The sequence below is a fragment of the Pleurodeles waltl genome, unplaced genomic scaffold (genome assembly GCF_031143425.1).
Source record: "Pleurodeles waltl isolate 20211129_DDA unplaced genomic scaffold, aPleWal1.hap1.20221129 scaffold_86, whole genome shotgun sequence".
In the NCBI taxonomy this organism is placed as follows: Eukaryota; Metazoa; Chordata; class Amphibia; order Caudata; family Salamandridae; genus Pleurodeles; species Pleurodeles waltl.
The window spans coordinates 806193-821223 of record NW_027150400.1 but is presented as its reverse complement, the minus strand read 5'-3'; the positions used below and the strand labels follow the sequence as shown (position 1 = coordinate 821223).

At 48.6% G+C, this 15031-nt stretch overlaps 5 non-coding genes across 5 annotated transcripts; all 5 read right to left on the bottom strand.

Moving 5' to 3' along the window:
* Positions 1-1246: 1246 nt before the first annotated feature.
* Positions 1247-1318, bottom strand: TRNAE-CUC (transfer RNA glutamic acid (anticodon CUC)). The gene has a single exon. It is a non-coding gene; the product is annotated as a tRNA-Glu (tRNA).
* A 3117-nt stretch (positions 1319-4435) lies between these two features.
* On the bottom strand, positions 4436-4507 carry TRNAE-CUC (transfer RNA glutamic acid (anticodon CUC)). The gene has a single exon. It is a non-coding gene; the product is annotated as a tRNA-Glu (tRNA).
* Positions 4508-7624: 3117 nt separating this feature from the next.
* On the bottom strand, positions 7625-7696 carry TRNAE-CUC (transfer RNA glutamic acid (anticodon CUC)). The gene has a single exon. It is a non-coding gene; the product is annotated as a tRNA-Glu (tRNA).
* A 3114-nt stretch (positions 7697-10810) lies between these two features.
* On the bottom strand, positions 10811-10882 carry TRNAE-CUC (transfer RNA glutamic acid (anticodon CUC)). The gene has a single exon. It is a non-coding gene; the product is annotated as a tRNA-Glu (tRNA).
* A 3114-nt stretch (positions 10883-13996) lies between these two features.
* Positions 13997-14068, bottom strand: TRNAE-CUC (transfer RNA glutamic acid (anticodon CUC)). The gene has a single exon. It is a non-coding gene; the product is annotated as a tRNA-Glu (tRNA).
* Between the last annotated feature and the right edge of the window lie 963 nt (positions 14069-15031).

The following is a 15031-nucleotide window of genomic DNA, read 5'->3' as shown; positions in this document are numbered from 1 at the left end:
GCCCCCCGAGGTCAGCAACTCCAATCCTGGTCAGCACCCGGTGCGGCCGCACTGCTCGCACCTCCCTAAACCCGGCCCTGAGTGGCAGTTTTGCATCGCCATGAAATTGTCATGCCGTTGAGGTCAGTGTGTGACGTGGCCAAGGCTATCCTATTTGAGGACTCCGGGAGAGACAGCTGCTCCCTTAATGAAGGAGTGGCCTTCTGACTGAAGTTACCTGAGGCAGGGGCCCACTGTCAGAGGCCTTATGGGGCAGGGACCCGCTGCAACTCCTGGCTTGCCCCATGCAACCCCTGGAGAACCCTAAATGACATCCATGTAAGCGCCTACTGTCGAGGTCAGCAAGGTCAGTGTGTGGCTCGGCCCAGGCTATCCTATCTGAGGTCTCCTGAAGGGACAGCTGCCACGTTAAAGAAGGAGTGGCGTTCTGACTGGCGCCAACTGAGGTAGGGGCCCGTTGTCAGAGGCCATATGGGGGAGGGGCCCGCTGCGACATCTGGCTTGCCCCTTGCGACCCCTGGTGACCCCTAGGTGACATCCATGCAAGCGCTTGCCGTCAAGGTCAGCGTGTGGCGCGGCCAAGGCTATCCTCCCCTGAGGCTCCTGAAGGGACAGCTGGCGCCTGAAGTAAGGAGTGGCCTTCTGACCGAAGTCACCTGAGGCAGGTGCCCGCCGTCAGAGGCCTTATGGGGCAGGGGCTAAAGGGACATTTTAAGTCCAGCCAGAAGGCAGAAGGTTTGGTCTGTGCTGTCCTGGGGCAGGACTTCCTCCTTAGTAGGGCTGCCACCTGGCTGTGTTTTTTGAACTACCTCGTCTGTACGTTTAATTCCAGGCTGGTAAAAATATTGAGAAAAGCTGTGAAATTCAGGTTCTAAGAAAGGAGGCAACCCCAATCTTATACACACTGCGCTGACACTTACAAAGGGTATTCCTGGTGCAGCAGGGAAATGTGCCCCCTGGAGACATCTTGAAGTCACTATGTGGACAAGCAAGAGCTCTGGAGCTCTGGAGCTCTCAGCTGATCACAGCAAGATGGAGTGCTTTCAGATGTTATTTGGAGTGAAAAAAAGAGCTGTGAGAAAGCTGTGTGATATTGTGAGAAAAGTCAATAAAAGAAGAAGTAGTGTTAATGAAGCATTTGTAATTGAAAGCTTTCCTAATGTGTTTGAATCCATGAAAAGTGTAAAATGAAAGGTTTCCTATAAGAAATGTAAGTGTAGAAGTAAAAAGTGTAAGGAATTGCGCGTTCCCTGACCGGGAATCGAACCCGGGCCGCGGCGGTGAGAGCGCCGAATCCTAACCACTAGACCACCAGGGAGCAGGCACAGTTCGTCCACCACCACCCAATATAGAAACAAGAACTGGTCAGCAGGCTACTCGGGATCCCATTTCCTATTACAGGAAAATTAAAGCAGACATGCAAGGACACACCATTTTCAGGCACAGCATGAAGAAAGAAATTGACTGCACCTCAAATGCACTCACAACTCTTCACACTTTACAGCTCTCCAAGACCTAGCACACCCTCATAAGACATCCCATCCTTCAGCAGTAATAGCACTTACACACTTAACTAGCAGGAAAATTCAGAAGTACAATTAAAGGGACGATCAGTGCTTCTTCTCAGAGCCCCGATAGGAGGGCAGCTCTTAGCTTTCCCAGGTCAACGCAGGCATCTCCAGCTCTACATGTGCAGGCTTTTACTTAAGGTGCTGGGACCTGCACTCCTCTTTTACAATGCTGTGTATAGAACTACGAGTCCCACAATGCAGTGTAACACATGACCTGCTTTCGATAGTCATGGAAGAACCTCAGAACTAGAAAAGCTCTGATGAGATTAGTGGGTGGGCACGTCCGGGTCACTGCTTGTTTTCCTTTCTCAGTGTGTCTGTAAATTATACAACTTTACACTTTATCTAAAGATAAAAGGTTTCACCTTCCTATAAAACAATTCCTCCTTCAGAGTGTGCCCCAACATTTCATTTACTTAGTGTGAGAAAACAAAATAGCTTAAATGCATTTTTTTTATCATGCAGTACTTTCCTTTTTATCTCATGAAAAATCCTTGATTCCACCTTTCCTTTTTCAAGGAAGTAGGCAGGAAGTTTAAATGAAAAGGGAGAAATGGTTGTGAAAAAGAGTCTTAGGTCCAAATTGTGGGTGCTAGATTTTGAAAGGTACTTGATGGCATGAATAAATGTTTCGATTTGGAGGAGGTGTGTGGATGAAAGAAAAATGGGCGTACTCTGTAGTATGAGTGTGAGATTGTAAACGGTATTTGAAGTAAATATTGATTGATGGTGCTCTGAAAATGTAGGTTTAAGCCTTTAAAAGAAGAGGCAGTTTCCCAGTTGGGGAATTGAACCATAGTCTCCCAGGTCCCAGGCAGGGACACTCTCCACTATACTAAGTAGGAAGAGATATTTTTGTGTGTGCTAAGCAGCTCCTTCTTCTGTCCAACCCGCCCTCTCTGTGGCAAGCGTCTGAGTTTTTCCATTTCTCACTTCCTTCCCACCCACACGGGGGGCAGAGCTGGCTTAAGGATGCTGCAACTGTTGCACTCGCACTGCTCGCTCACATGCACGGGGGCACCCACCTCAGGGGGGGGGCGGGGGCGCTCTGCTTAGTCTCAACTTAACATTTAGTACAACCTGCCGCAGAGTTCCTTCCCTTTACAGATTTCAGGCAACAATCAAAATGGCAACACAACTCTTCTCATTAATCTTCCTGCCAGAGAGAGCTCAGATTTTTGCCTGCTAGCAGCAGGGCCGGCTGTAGCCCTGGTGGCTGGAAGACAGTCTTTTTTGGCACCCCCCAACCCCCTTCACTCCATCACCACCTACTCGGATTCACTCACTGCCACCCGCCAAATGTGCCCCTCATCTATCCATAGCCCCTCTCACATAGATTAGATTTGTTTTAAAGAGCTGGATAGCTGCTTGACTATCCAGACAGCTGTCCACATTAGATATGGTTCTGTTCTTTGCGTCAGGCACATGAACCCTCTACGCTATTTTATATCTAGTCAAAGCTGCCTCTGGACAAAACCACCAACTCTCTCCCTAGCAGGAACGGTAATCACAAGAGGTATCTTGGCATTTTATTTGCTTTCTGTAGTTTGGACACACAAGGAACTTTCCAGCATGAGCTTTTAAATCGCAAGTTTCGTAAGTTATTGCTAAACACAGCGCCCCCCGAGGTCAGCAACTCCAATCCTGGTCAGCACCCGGTGCGGCCGCACTGCTCGCACCTCCCTAAACCCGGCCCTGAGTGGCAGTTTTGCATCGCCATGAAATTGTCATGCCGTTGAGGTCAGTGTGTGACGTGGCCAAGGCTATCCTATTTGAGGACTCCGGGAGAGACAGCTGCTCCCTTAATGAAGGAGTGGCCTTCTGACTGAAGTTACCTGAGGCAGGGGCCCACTGTCAGAGGCCTTATGGGGCAGGGACCCGCTGCAACTCCTGGCTTGCCCCATGCAACCCCTGGAGAACCCTAAATGACATCCATGTAAGCGCCTACTGTCGAGGTCAGCAAGGTCAGTGTGTGGCTCGGCCCAGGCTATCCTATCTGAGGTCTCCTGAAGGGACAGCTGCCACGTTAAAGAAGGAGTGGCGTTCTGACTGGCGCCAACTGAGGTAGGGGCCCGTTGTCAGAGGCCATATGGGGGAGGGGCCCGCTGCGACATCTGGCTTGCCCCTTGCGACCCCTGGTGACCCCTAGGTGACATCCATGCAAGCGCTTGCCGTCAAGGTCAGCGTGTGGCGCGGCCAAGGCTATCCTCCCCTGAGGCTCCTGAAGGGACAGCTGGCGCCTGAAGTAAGGAGTGGCCTTCTGACCGAAGTCACCTGAGGCAGGTGCCCGCCGTCAGAGGCCTTATGGGGCAGGGGCTAAAGGGACATTTTAAGTCCAGCCAGAAGGCAGAAGGTTTGGTCTGTGCTGTCCTGGGGCAGGACTTCCTCCTTAGTAGGGCTGCCACCTGGCTGTGTTTTTTGAACTACCTCGTCTGTACGTTTAATTCCAGGCTGGTAAAAATATTGAGAAAAGCTGTGAAATTCAGGTTCTAAGAAAGGAGGCAACCCCAATCTTATACACACTGCGCTGACACTTACAAAGGGTATTCCTGGTGCAGCAGGGAAATGTGCCCCCTGGAGACATCTTGCAGTCACTATGTGGACAAGCAAGAGCTCTGGAGCTCTGGAGCTCTCAGCTGATCACAGCAAGATGGAGTGCTTTCAGATGTTATTTGGAGTGAAAAAAAGAGCTGTGAGAAAGCTGTGTGATATTGTGAGAAAAGTCAATAAAAGAAGAAGTAGTGTTAATGAAGCATTTGTAATTGAAAGGTTTCCTAATGTGTTTGAATCCATGAAAAGTGTAAAATGAAAGGTTTCCTATAAGAAATGTAAGTGTAGAAGTAAAAAGTGTAAGGAATTGCGCGTTCCCTGACCGGGAATAGAACCCGGGCCGCGGCGGTGAGAGCGCCGAATCCTAACCACTAGACCACCAGGGAGCAGGCACAGTTCGTCCACCACCACCCAATATAGAAATAAGAACTGGTCAGCAGGCTACTCGGGATCCCATTTCCTATTACAGGAAAATTAAAGCAGACATGCAAGGACACACCATTTTCAGGCACAGCATGAAGAAAGAAATTGACTGCACCTCAAATGCACTCACAACTCTTCACACTTTACAGCTCTCCAAGACCTAGCACACCCTCATAAGACATCCCATCCTTCAGCAGTAATAGCACTTACACACTTAACTAGCAGGAAAATTCAGAAGTACAATTAAAGGGACGATCAGTGCTTCTTCTCAGAGCCCCGATAGGAGGGCAGCTCTTAGCTTTCCCAGGTCAACGCAGGCATCTCCAGCTCTACATGTGCAGGCTTTTACTTAAGGTGCTGGGACCTGCACTCCTCTTTTACAATGCTGTGTATAGAACTACGAGTCCCACAATGCAGTGTAACACATGACCTGCTGTCGATAGTCATGGAAGAACCTCGGAACTAGAAAAGCTCTGATGAGATTAGTGGGTGGGCACGTCCGGGTCACTGCTTGTTTTCCTTTCTCAGTGTGTCTGTAAATTATACAACTTTACACTTTATCTAAAGATAAAAGGTTTCACCTTCCTATAAAACAATTCCTCCTTCAGAGTGTGCCCCAACATTTCATTTACTTAGTGTGAGAAAACAAAATAGCTTAAATGCATTTTTTTTATCATGCAGTACTTTCCTTTTTATCTCATGAAAAATCCTTGATTCCACCTTTCCTTTTTCAAGGAAGTAGGCAGGAAGTTTAAATGAAAAGGGAGAAATGGTTGTGAAAAAGAGTCTTAGGTCCAAATTGTGGGTGCTAGATTTTGAAAGGTACTTGATGGCATGAATAAATGTTTCGATTTGGAGGAGGTGTGTGGATGAAAGAAAAGTGGGCGTACTCTGTAGTATGAGTGTGAGATTGTAAACGGTATTTGAAGTAAATATTGATTGATGGTGCTCTGAAAATGTAGGTTTAAGCCTTTAAAAGAAGAGGCAGTTTCCCAGTTGGGGAATTGAACCATAGTCTCCCAGGTCCCAGGCAGGGACACTCTCCACTATACTAAGTAGGAAGAGATATTTTTGTGTGTGCTGAGCAGCTCCTTCTTCTGTCCAACCCGCCCTCTCTGTGCCAAGCGTCTGAGTTTTTCCATTTCTCACTTCCTTCCCACCCACACGGGGGGCAGAGCTGGCTTAAGGATGCTGCAACTGTTGCACTCGCACTGCTCGCTCACATGCACGGGGGCACCCACCTCAGGGGGGGGGGGGGGGCGCTCTGCTTAGTCTCAACTTAACATTTAATACAACCTGCTGCAGAGTTCCTTCCCTTTACAGATTTCAGGCAACAATCAAAATGGCAACACAACTCTTCTCATTAATCTTCCTGCCAGAGAGAGCTCAGATTTTTGCCTGCTAGCAGCAGGGCCGGCTGTAGCCCTGGTGGCTGGAAGACAGTCTTTTTTGGCACCCCCCAACCCCCTTCACTCCATCACCACCTACTCGGATTCACTCACTGCCACCCGCCAAATGTGCCCCTCATCTATCCATAGCCCCTCTCACATAGATTAGATTTGTTTTAAAGAGCTGGATAGCTGCTTGACTATCCAGACAGCTGTCCACATTAGATATGGTTCTGTTCTTTGCGTCAGGCACATGAACCCTCTACGCTATTTTATATCTAGTCAAAGCTGCCTCTGGACAAAACCACCAACTCTCTCCCTAGCAGGAACGGTAATCACAAGAGGTATCTTGGCATTTTATTTGCTTTCTGTAGTTTGGACACACAAGGAACTTTCCAGCATGAGCTTTTAAATCGCAAGTTTCGTAAGTTATTGCTAAACACAGCGCCCCCCGAGGTCAGCAACTCCAATCCTGGTCAGCACCCGGTGCGGCCGCACTGCTCGCACCTCCCTAAACCCGGCCCTGAGTGGCAGTTTTGCATCGCCATGAAATTGTCATGCCGTTGAGGTCAGTGTGTGACGTGGCCAAGGCTATCCTATTTGAGGACTCAGGGAGAAACAGCTGCTCCCTTAATGAAGGAGTGGCCTTCTGACTGAAGTCACCTGAGGCAGGGGCCCACTGTCAGAGGCCTTATGGGGCAGGGACCCGCTGCAACTCCTGGCTTGCCCCATGCAACCCCTGGAGAACCCTAAATGACAGCCATGTAAGTGCCTACTGTCGAGGTCAGCAAGGTCAGTGTGTGGCTCGGCCCAGGCTATCCTATCTGAGGTCTCCTGAAGGGACAGCTGCCACCTTAAAGAAGGAGTGGCGTTCTGACTGGCGCCAACTGAGGTAGGGGCCCGCTGTCAGAGGCCATATGGGGGAGGGGCCCGCTGCGACATCTGGCTTGCCCCTTGCGACCCCTGGTGACCCCTAGGTGACATCCATGCGAGCGCTTGCCGTCAAGGTCAGCGTGTGGCGCGGCCAAGGCTATCCTCCCCTGAGGCTCCTGAAGGGACAGCTGGCGCCTGAAGTAAGGAGTGGCCTTCTGACCGAAGTCACCTGAGGCAGGTGCCCGCCGTCAGAGGCCTTATGGGGCAGGGGCTAAAGGGACATTTTAAGTCCAGCCAGAAGGCAGAAGGTTTGGTCTGTGCTGTCCTGGGGCAGGACTTCCTCCTTAGTAGGGCTGCCACCTGGCTGTGTTTTTTGAACTACCTCGTCTGTACGTTTAATTCCAGGCTGGTAAAAATATTGAGAAAAGCTGTGAAATTCAGGTTCTAAGAAAGGAGGCAACCCCAATCTTATACACACTGCGCTGACACTTACAAAGGGTATTCCTGGTGCAGCAGGGAAATGTGCCCCCTGGAGACATCTTGCAGTCACTATGTGGACAAGCAAGAGCTCTGGAGCTCTGGAGCTCTCAGCTGATCACAGCAAGATGGAGTGCTTTCAGATGTTATTTGGAGTGAAAAAAAGAGCTGTGAGAAAGCTGTGTGATATTGTGAGAAAAGTCAATAAAAGAAGAAGTAGTGTTAATGAAGCATTTGTAATTGAAAGCTTTCCTAATGTGTTTGAATCCATGAAAAGTGTAAAATGAAAGGTTTCCTATAAGAAATGTAAGTGTAGAAGTAAAAAGTGTAAGGAATTGCACGTTCCCTGACCGGGAATGGAACCCGGGCCGCGGCGGTGAGAGCGCCGAATCCTAACCACTAGACCACCAGGGAGCAGGCACAGGTCGTCCACCACCACCCAATATAGAAACAAGAACTGGTCAGCAGGCTACTCAGGATCCCATTTCCTATTACAGGAAAATTAAAGCAGACATGCAAGGACACACCATTTTCAGGCACAGCATGAAGAAAGAAATTGACTGCACCTCAAATGCACTCACAACTCTTCACACTTTACAGCTCTCCAAGACCTAGCACACCCTCATAAGACATCCCATCCTTCAGCAGTAATAGCACTTACACACTTAACTAGCAGGAAAATTCAGAAGTACAATTAAAGGGACGATCAGTGCTTCTTCTCAGAGCCCCGATAGGAGGGCAGCTCTTAGCTTTCCCAGGTCAACGCAGGCATCTCCAGCTCTACATGTGCAGGCTTTTACTTAAGGTGCTGGGACCTGCACTCCTCTTTTACAATGCTGTGTATAGAACTACGAGTCCCACAATGCAGTGTAACACATGACCTGCTTTCGATAGTCATGGAAGAACCTCGGAACTAGAAAAGCTCTGATGAGATTAGTGGGTGGGCACGTCCGGGTCACTGCTTGTTTTCCTTTCTCAGTGTGTCTGTAAATTATAGAACTTTACACTTTATCTAAAGATAAAAGGTTTCACCTTCCTCTAAAACAATTCCTCCTTCAGAGTGTGCCCCAACATTTCATTTACTTAGTGTGAGAAAACAAAATAGCTTAAATGCATTTTTTTTATCATGCAGTACTTTCCTTTTTATCTCATGAAAAATCCTTGATTCCACCTTTCCTTTTTCAAGGAAGTAGGCAGGAAGTTTAAATGAAAAGGGAGAAATGGTTGTGAAAAAGAGTCTTAGGTCCAAATTGTGGGTGCTAGATTTTGAAAGGTACTTGATGGCATGAATAAATGTTTCGATTTGGAGGAGGTGTGTGGATGAAAGAAAAATGGGCGTACTCTGTAGTATGAGTGTGAGATTGTAAACGGTATTTGAAGTAAATATTGATTGATGGTGCTCTGAAAATGTAGGTTTAAGCCTTTAAAAGAAGAGGCAGTTTCCCAGTTGGGGAATTGAACCATAGTCTCCCAGGTCCCAGGCAGGGACACTCTCCACTATACTAAGTAGGAAGAGATATTTTTGTGTGTGCTGAGCAGCTCCTTCTTCTGTCCAACCCGCCCTCTCTGTGCCAAGCGTCTGAGTTTTTCCATTTCTCACTTCCTTCCCACCCACACGGGGGGCAGAGCTGGCTTAAGGATGCTGCAACTGTTGCACTCGCACTGCTCGCTCACATGCACGGGGGCACCCACCTCATGGGGGGGTTGGCGCTCTGCTTAGTCTCAACTTAACATTTAATACAACCTGCTGCAGAGTTCCTTCCCTTTACAGATTTCAGGCAACAATCAAAATGGCAACACAACTCTTCTCATTAATCTTCCTGCCAGAGAGAGCTCAGATTTTTGCCTGCTAGCAGCAGGGCCGGCTGTAGCCCTGGTGGCTGGAAGACAGTCTTTTTTGGCACCCCCCAACCCCCTTCACTCCATCACCACCTACTCGGATTCACTCACTGCCACCCGCCAAATGTGCCCCTCATCTATCCATAGCCCCTCTCACATAGATTAGATTTGTTTTAAAGAGCTGGATAGCTGCTTGACTATCCAGACAGCTGTCCACATTAGATATGGTTCTGTTCTTTGCGTCAGGCACATGAACCCTCTACGCTATTTTATATCTAGTCAAAGCTGCCTCTGGACAAAACCACCAACTCTCTCCCTAGCAGGAACGGTAATCACAAGAGGTATCTTGGCATTTTATTTGCTTTCTGTAGTTTGGACACACAAGGAACTTTCCAGCATGAGCTTTTAAATCGCAAGTTTCGTAAGTTATTGCTAAACACAGCGCCCCCCGAGGTCAGCAACTCCAATGCTGGTCAGCACCCGGTGCGGCCGCACTGCTCGCACCTCCCTAAACCCGGCCCTGAGTGGCAGTTTTGCATCGCCATGAAATTGTCATGCCGTTGAGGTCAGTGTGTGACGTGGCCAAGGCTATCCTATTTGAGGACTCAGGGAGAAACAGCTGCTCCCTTAATGAAGGAGTGGCCTTCTGACTGAAGTCACCTGAGGCAGGGGCCCACTGTCAGAGGCCTTATGGGGCAGGGACCCGCTGCAACTCCTGGCTTGCCCCATGCAACCCCTGGAGAACCCTAAATGACAGCCATGTAAGTGCCTACTGTCGAGGTCAGCAAGGTCAGTGTGTGGCTCGGCCCAGGCTATCCTATCTGAGGTCTCCTGAAGGGACAGCTGCCACCTTAAAGAAGGAGTGGCGTTCTGACTGGCGCCAACTGAGGTAGGGGCCCGCTGTCAGAGGCCATATGGGGGAGGGGCCCGCTGCGACATCTGGCTTGCCCCTTGCGACCCCTGGTGACCCCTAGGTGACATCCATGCGAGCGCTTGCCGTCAAGGTCAGCGTGTGGCGCGGCCAAGGCTATCCTCCCCTGAGGCTCCTGAAGGGACAGCTGGCGCCTGAAGTAAGGAGTGGCCTTCTGACCGAAGTCACCTGAGGCAGGTGCCCGCCGTCAGAGGCCTTATGGGGCAGGGGCTAAAGGGACATTTTAAGTCCAGCCAGAAGGCAGAAGGTTTGGTCTGTGCTGTCCTGGGGCAGGACTTCCTCCTTAGTAGGGCTGCCACCTGGCTGTGTTTTTTGAACTACCTCGTCTGTACGTTTAATTCCAGGCTGGTAAAAATATTGAGAAAAGCTGTGAAATTCAGGTTCTAAGAAAGGAGGCAACCCCAATCTTATACACACTGCGCTGACACTTACAAAGGGTATTCCTGGTGCAGCAGGGAAATGTGCCCCCTGGAGACATCTTGCAGTCACTATGTGGACAAGCAAGAGCTCTGGAGCTCTGGAGCTCTCAGCTGATCACAGCAAGATGGAGTGCTTTCAGATGTTATTTGGAGTGAAAAAAAGAGCTGTGAGAAAGCTGTGTGATATTGTGAGAAAAGTCAATTAAAGAAGAAGTAGTGGTAATGAAGCATTTGTAATTGAAAGGTTTCCTAATGTGTTTGAATCCATGAAAAGTGTCAAATGAATGGTTTCCTATAAGAAATGTAAGTGTAGAAGTAAAAAGTGTAAGGAACTGCGCGTTCCCTGACCGGGAATGGAACCCGGGCCGCGGCGGTGAGAGCGCCGAATCCTAACCACTAGACCACCAGGGAGCAGGCGCAGGTCGTCCACCACCACCCAATATAGAAACAAGAACTGGTTAGCAGGCTACTCAGGATCCCATTTCCTATTACAGGAAAATTAAAGCAGACATGCAAGGACACACCATTTTCAGGCACAGCATGAAGAAAGAAATTGACTGCACCTCAAATGCACTCACAACTCTTCACACTTTACAGCTCTCCAAGACCTAGCACACCCTCATAAGACATCCCATCCTTCAGCAGTAATAGCACTTACACACTTAACTAGCAGGAAAATTCAGAAGTACAATTAAAGGGACGATCAGTGCTTCTTCTCAGAGCCCCGATAGGAGGGCAGCTCTTAGCTTTCCCAGGTCAACGCAGGCATCTCCAGCTCTACATGTGCAGGCTTTTACTTAAGGTGCTGGGACCTGCACTCCTCTTTTACAATGCTGTGTATAGAACTACGAGTCCCACAATGCAGTGTAACACATGACCTGCTGTCGATAGTCATGGAAGAACCTCGGAGCTAGAAAAGCTCTGATGAGATTAGTGGGTTTGCACGTCCGGGTCACTGCTTGTTTTCCTTTCTCAGTGTGTCTGTAAATTATACAACTTTACACTTTATCTAAAGATAAAAGGTTTCACCTTCCTCTAAAACAATTCCTCCTTCAGAGTGTGCCCCAACATTTCATTTACTTAGTGTGAGAAAACAAAATAGCTTAAATGCATTTTTTTTATCATGCAGTACTTTCCTTTTTATCTCATGAAAAATCCTTGATTCCACCTTTCCTTTTTCAAGGAAGTAGGCAGGAAGTTTAAATGAAAAGGGAGAAATGGTTGTGAAAAAGAGTCTTAGGTCCAAATTGTGGGTGCTAGATTTTGAAAGGTACTTGATGGCATGAATAAATGTTTCGATTTGGAGGAGGTGTGTGGATGAAAGAAAAATGGGCGTACTCTGTAGTATGATTGTGAGATTGTAAACGGTATTTGAAGTAAATATTGATTGATGGTGCTCTGAAAATGTAGGTTTAAGCCTTTAAAAGAAGAGGCAGTTTCCCAGTGGGGGAATTGAACCCCAGTCTCCCAGGTACCAGGCAGGGACACTCTCCACTATACTAAGTAGGAAGAGATATTTTTGTGTGTGCTGAGCAGCTCCTTCTTCTGTCCAACCCGCCCTTTCTGTGCCAAGCGTCTGAGTTTTTCCATTTCTCACTTCCTTCCCACCCACACGGGGGGCAGAGCTGGCTTAAGGATGCTGCAACTGTTGCACTCGCACTGCTCGCTCACATGCACGGGGGCACCCACCTCAGGGGGGGGGGGGCGCTCTGCTTAGTCTCAACTTAACATTTAATACAACCTGCTGCAGAGTTCCTTCCCTTTACAGATTTCAGGCAACAATCAAAATGGCAACACAACTCTTCTCATTAATCTTCCTGCCAGAGAGAGCTCAGATTTTTGCCTGCTAGCAGCAGGGCCGGCTGTAGCCCTGGTGGCTGGAAGACAGTCTTTTTTGGCACCCCCCAACCCCCTTCACTCCATCACCACCTACTCGGATTCACTCACTGCCACCCGCCAAATGTGCCCCTCATCTATCCATAGCCCCTCTCACATAGATTAGATTTGTTTTAAAGAGCTGGATAGCTGCTTGACTATCCAGACAGCTCTCCACATTAGATATGGTTCTGTTCTTTGCGTCAGGCACATGAACCCTCTACGCTATTTTATATCTAGTCAAAGCTGCCTCTGGACAAAACCACCAACTCTCTCCCTAGCAGGAACGGTAATCACAAGAGGTATCTTGGCATTTTATTTGCTTTCTGTAGTTTGGACACACAAGGAACTTTCCAGCATGAGCTTTTAAATCGCAAGTTTCGTAAGTTATTGCTAAACACAGCGCCCCCCGAGGTCAGCAACTCCAATCCTGGTCAGCACCCGGTGCGGCCGCACTGCTCGCACCTCCCTAAACCCGGCCCTGAGTGGCAGTTTTGCATCGCCATGAAATTGTCATGCCGTTGAGGTCAGTGTGTGACGTGGCCAAGGCTATCCTATTTGAGGACTCCGGGAGAGACAGCTGCTCCCTTAATGAAGGAGTGGCCTTCTGACTGAAGTTACCTGAGGCAGGGGCCCACTGTCAGAGGCCTTATGGGGCAGGGACCCGCTGCAACTCCTGGCTTGCCCCATGCAACCCCTGGAGAACCCTAAATGACATCCATGTAAGCGCCTACTGTCGAGGTCAGCAAGGTCAGTGTGTGGCTCGGCCCAGGCTATCCTATCTGAGGTCTCCTGAAGGGACAGCTGCCACGTTAAAGAAGGAGTGGCGTTCTGACTGGCGCCAACTGAGGTAGGGGCCCGTTGTCAGAGGCCATATGGGGGAGGGGCCCGCTGCGACATCTGGCTTGCCCCTTGCGACCCCTGGTGACCCCTAGGTGACATCCATGCAAGCGCTTGCCGTCAAGGTCAGCGTGTGGCGCGGCCAAGGCTATCCTCCCCTGAGGCTCCTGAAGGGACAGCTGGCGCCTGAAGTAAGGAGTGGCCTTCTGACCGAAGTCACCTGAGGCAGGTGCCCGCCGTCAGAGGCCTTATGGGGCAGGGGCTAAAGGGACATTTTAAGTCCAGCCAGAAGGCAGAAGGTTTGGTCTGTGCTGTCCTGGGGCAGGACTTCCTCCTTAGTAGGGCTGCCACCTGGCTGTGTTTTTTGAACTACCTCGTCTGTACGTTTAATTCCAGGCTGGTAAAAATATTGAGAAAAGCTGTGAAATTCAGGTTCTAAGAAAGGAGGCAACCCCAATCTTATACACACTGCGCTGACACTTACAAAGGGTATTCCTGGTGCAGCAGGGAAATGTGCCCCCTGGAGACATCTTGCAGTCACTATGTGGACAAGCAAGAGCTCTGGAGCTCTGGAGCTCTCAGCTGATCACAGCAAGATGGAGTGCTTTCAGATGTTATTTGGAGTGAAAAAAAGAGCTGTGAGAAAGCTGTGTGATATTGTGAGAAAAGTCAATAAAAGAAGAAGTAGTGTTAATGAAGCATTTGTAATTGAAAGCTTTCCTAATGTGTTTGAATCCATGAAAAGTGTAAAATGAAAGGTTTCCTATAAGAAATGTAAGTGTAGAAGTAAAAAGTGTAAGGAACTGCGCGTTCCCTGACCGGGAATGGAACCCGGGCCGCGGCGGTGAGAGCGCCAAATCCTAACCACTAGACCACCAGGGAGCAGGCACAGTTCGTCCACCACCACCCAATATAGAAATAAGAACTGGTCAGCAGGCTACTCAGGATCCCATTTCCTATTACAGGAAAATTAAAGCAGACATGCAAGGACACACCATTTTCAGGCACAGCATGAAGAAAGAAATTGACTGCACCTCAAATGCACTCACAACTCTTCACACTTTACAGCTCTCCAAGACCTAGCACACCCTCATAAGACATCCCATCCTTCAGCAGTAATAGCACTTACACACTAAACTAGCAGGAAAATTCAGAAGTACAATTAAAGGGACGATCAGTGCTTCTTCTCAGAGCCCCGATAGGAGGGCAGCTCTTAGCTTTCCCAGGTCAACGCAGGCATCTCCAGCTCTACATGTGCAGGCTTTTACTTAAGGTGCTGGGACCTGCACTCCTCTTTTACAATGCTGTGTATAGAACTACGAGTCCCACAATGCAGTGTAACACATGACCTGCTTTCGATAGTCATGGAAGAACCTCAGAACTAGAAAAGCTCTGATGAGATTAGTGGGTGGGCACGTCCGGGTCACTGCTTGTTTTCCTTTCTCAGTGTGTCTGTAAATTATACAACTTTACACTTTATCTAAAGATAAAAGGTTTCACCTTCCTCTAAAACAATTCCTCCTTCAGAGTGTGCCCCAACATTTCATTTACTTAGTGTGAGAAAACAAAATAGCTTAAATGCATTTTTTTTATCATGCAGTACTTTCCTTTTTATCTCATGAAAAATCCTTGATTCCACCTTTCCTTTTTCAAGGAAGTAGGCAGGAAGTTTAAATGAAAAGGGAGAAATGGTTGTGAAAAAGAGTCTTAGGTCCAAATTGTGGGTGCTAGATTTTGAAAGGTACTTGATGGCATGAATAAATGTTTCGATTTGGAGGAGGTGTGTGGATGAAAGAAAAATGGGCGTACTCTGTAGTATGAGTGTGAGATTGTAAACGGTATTTG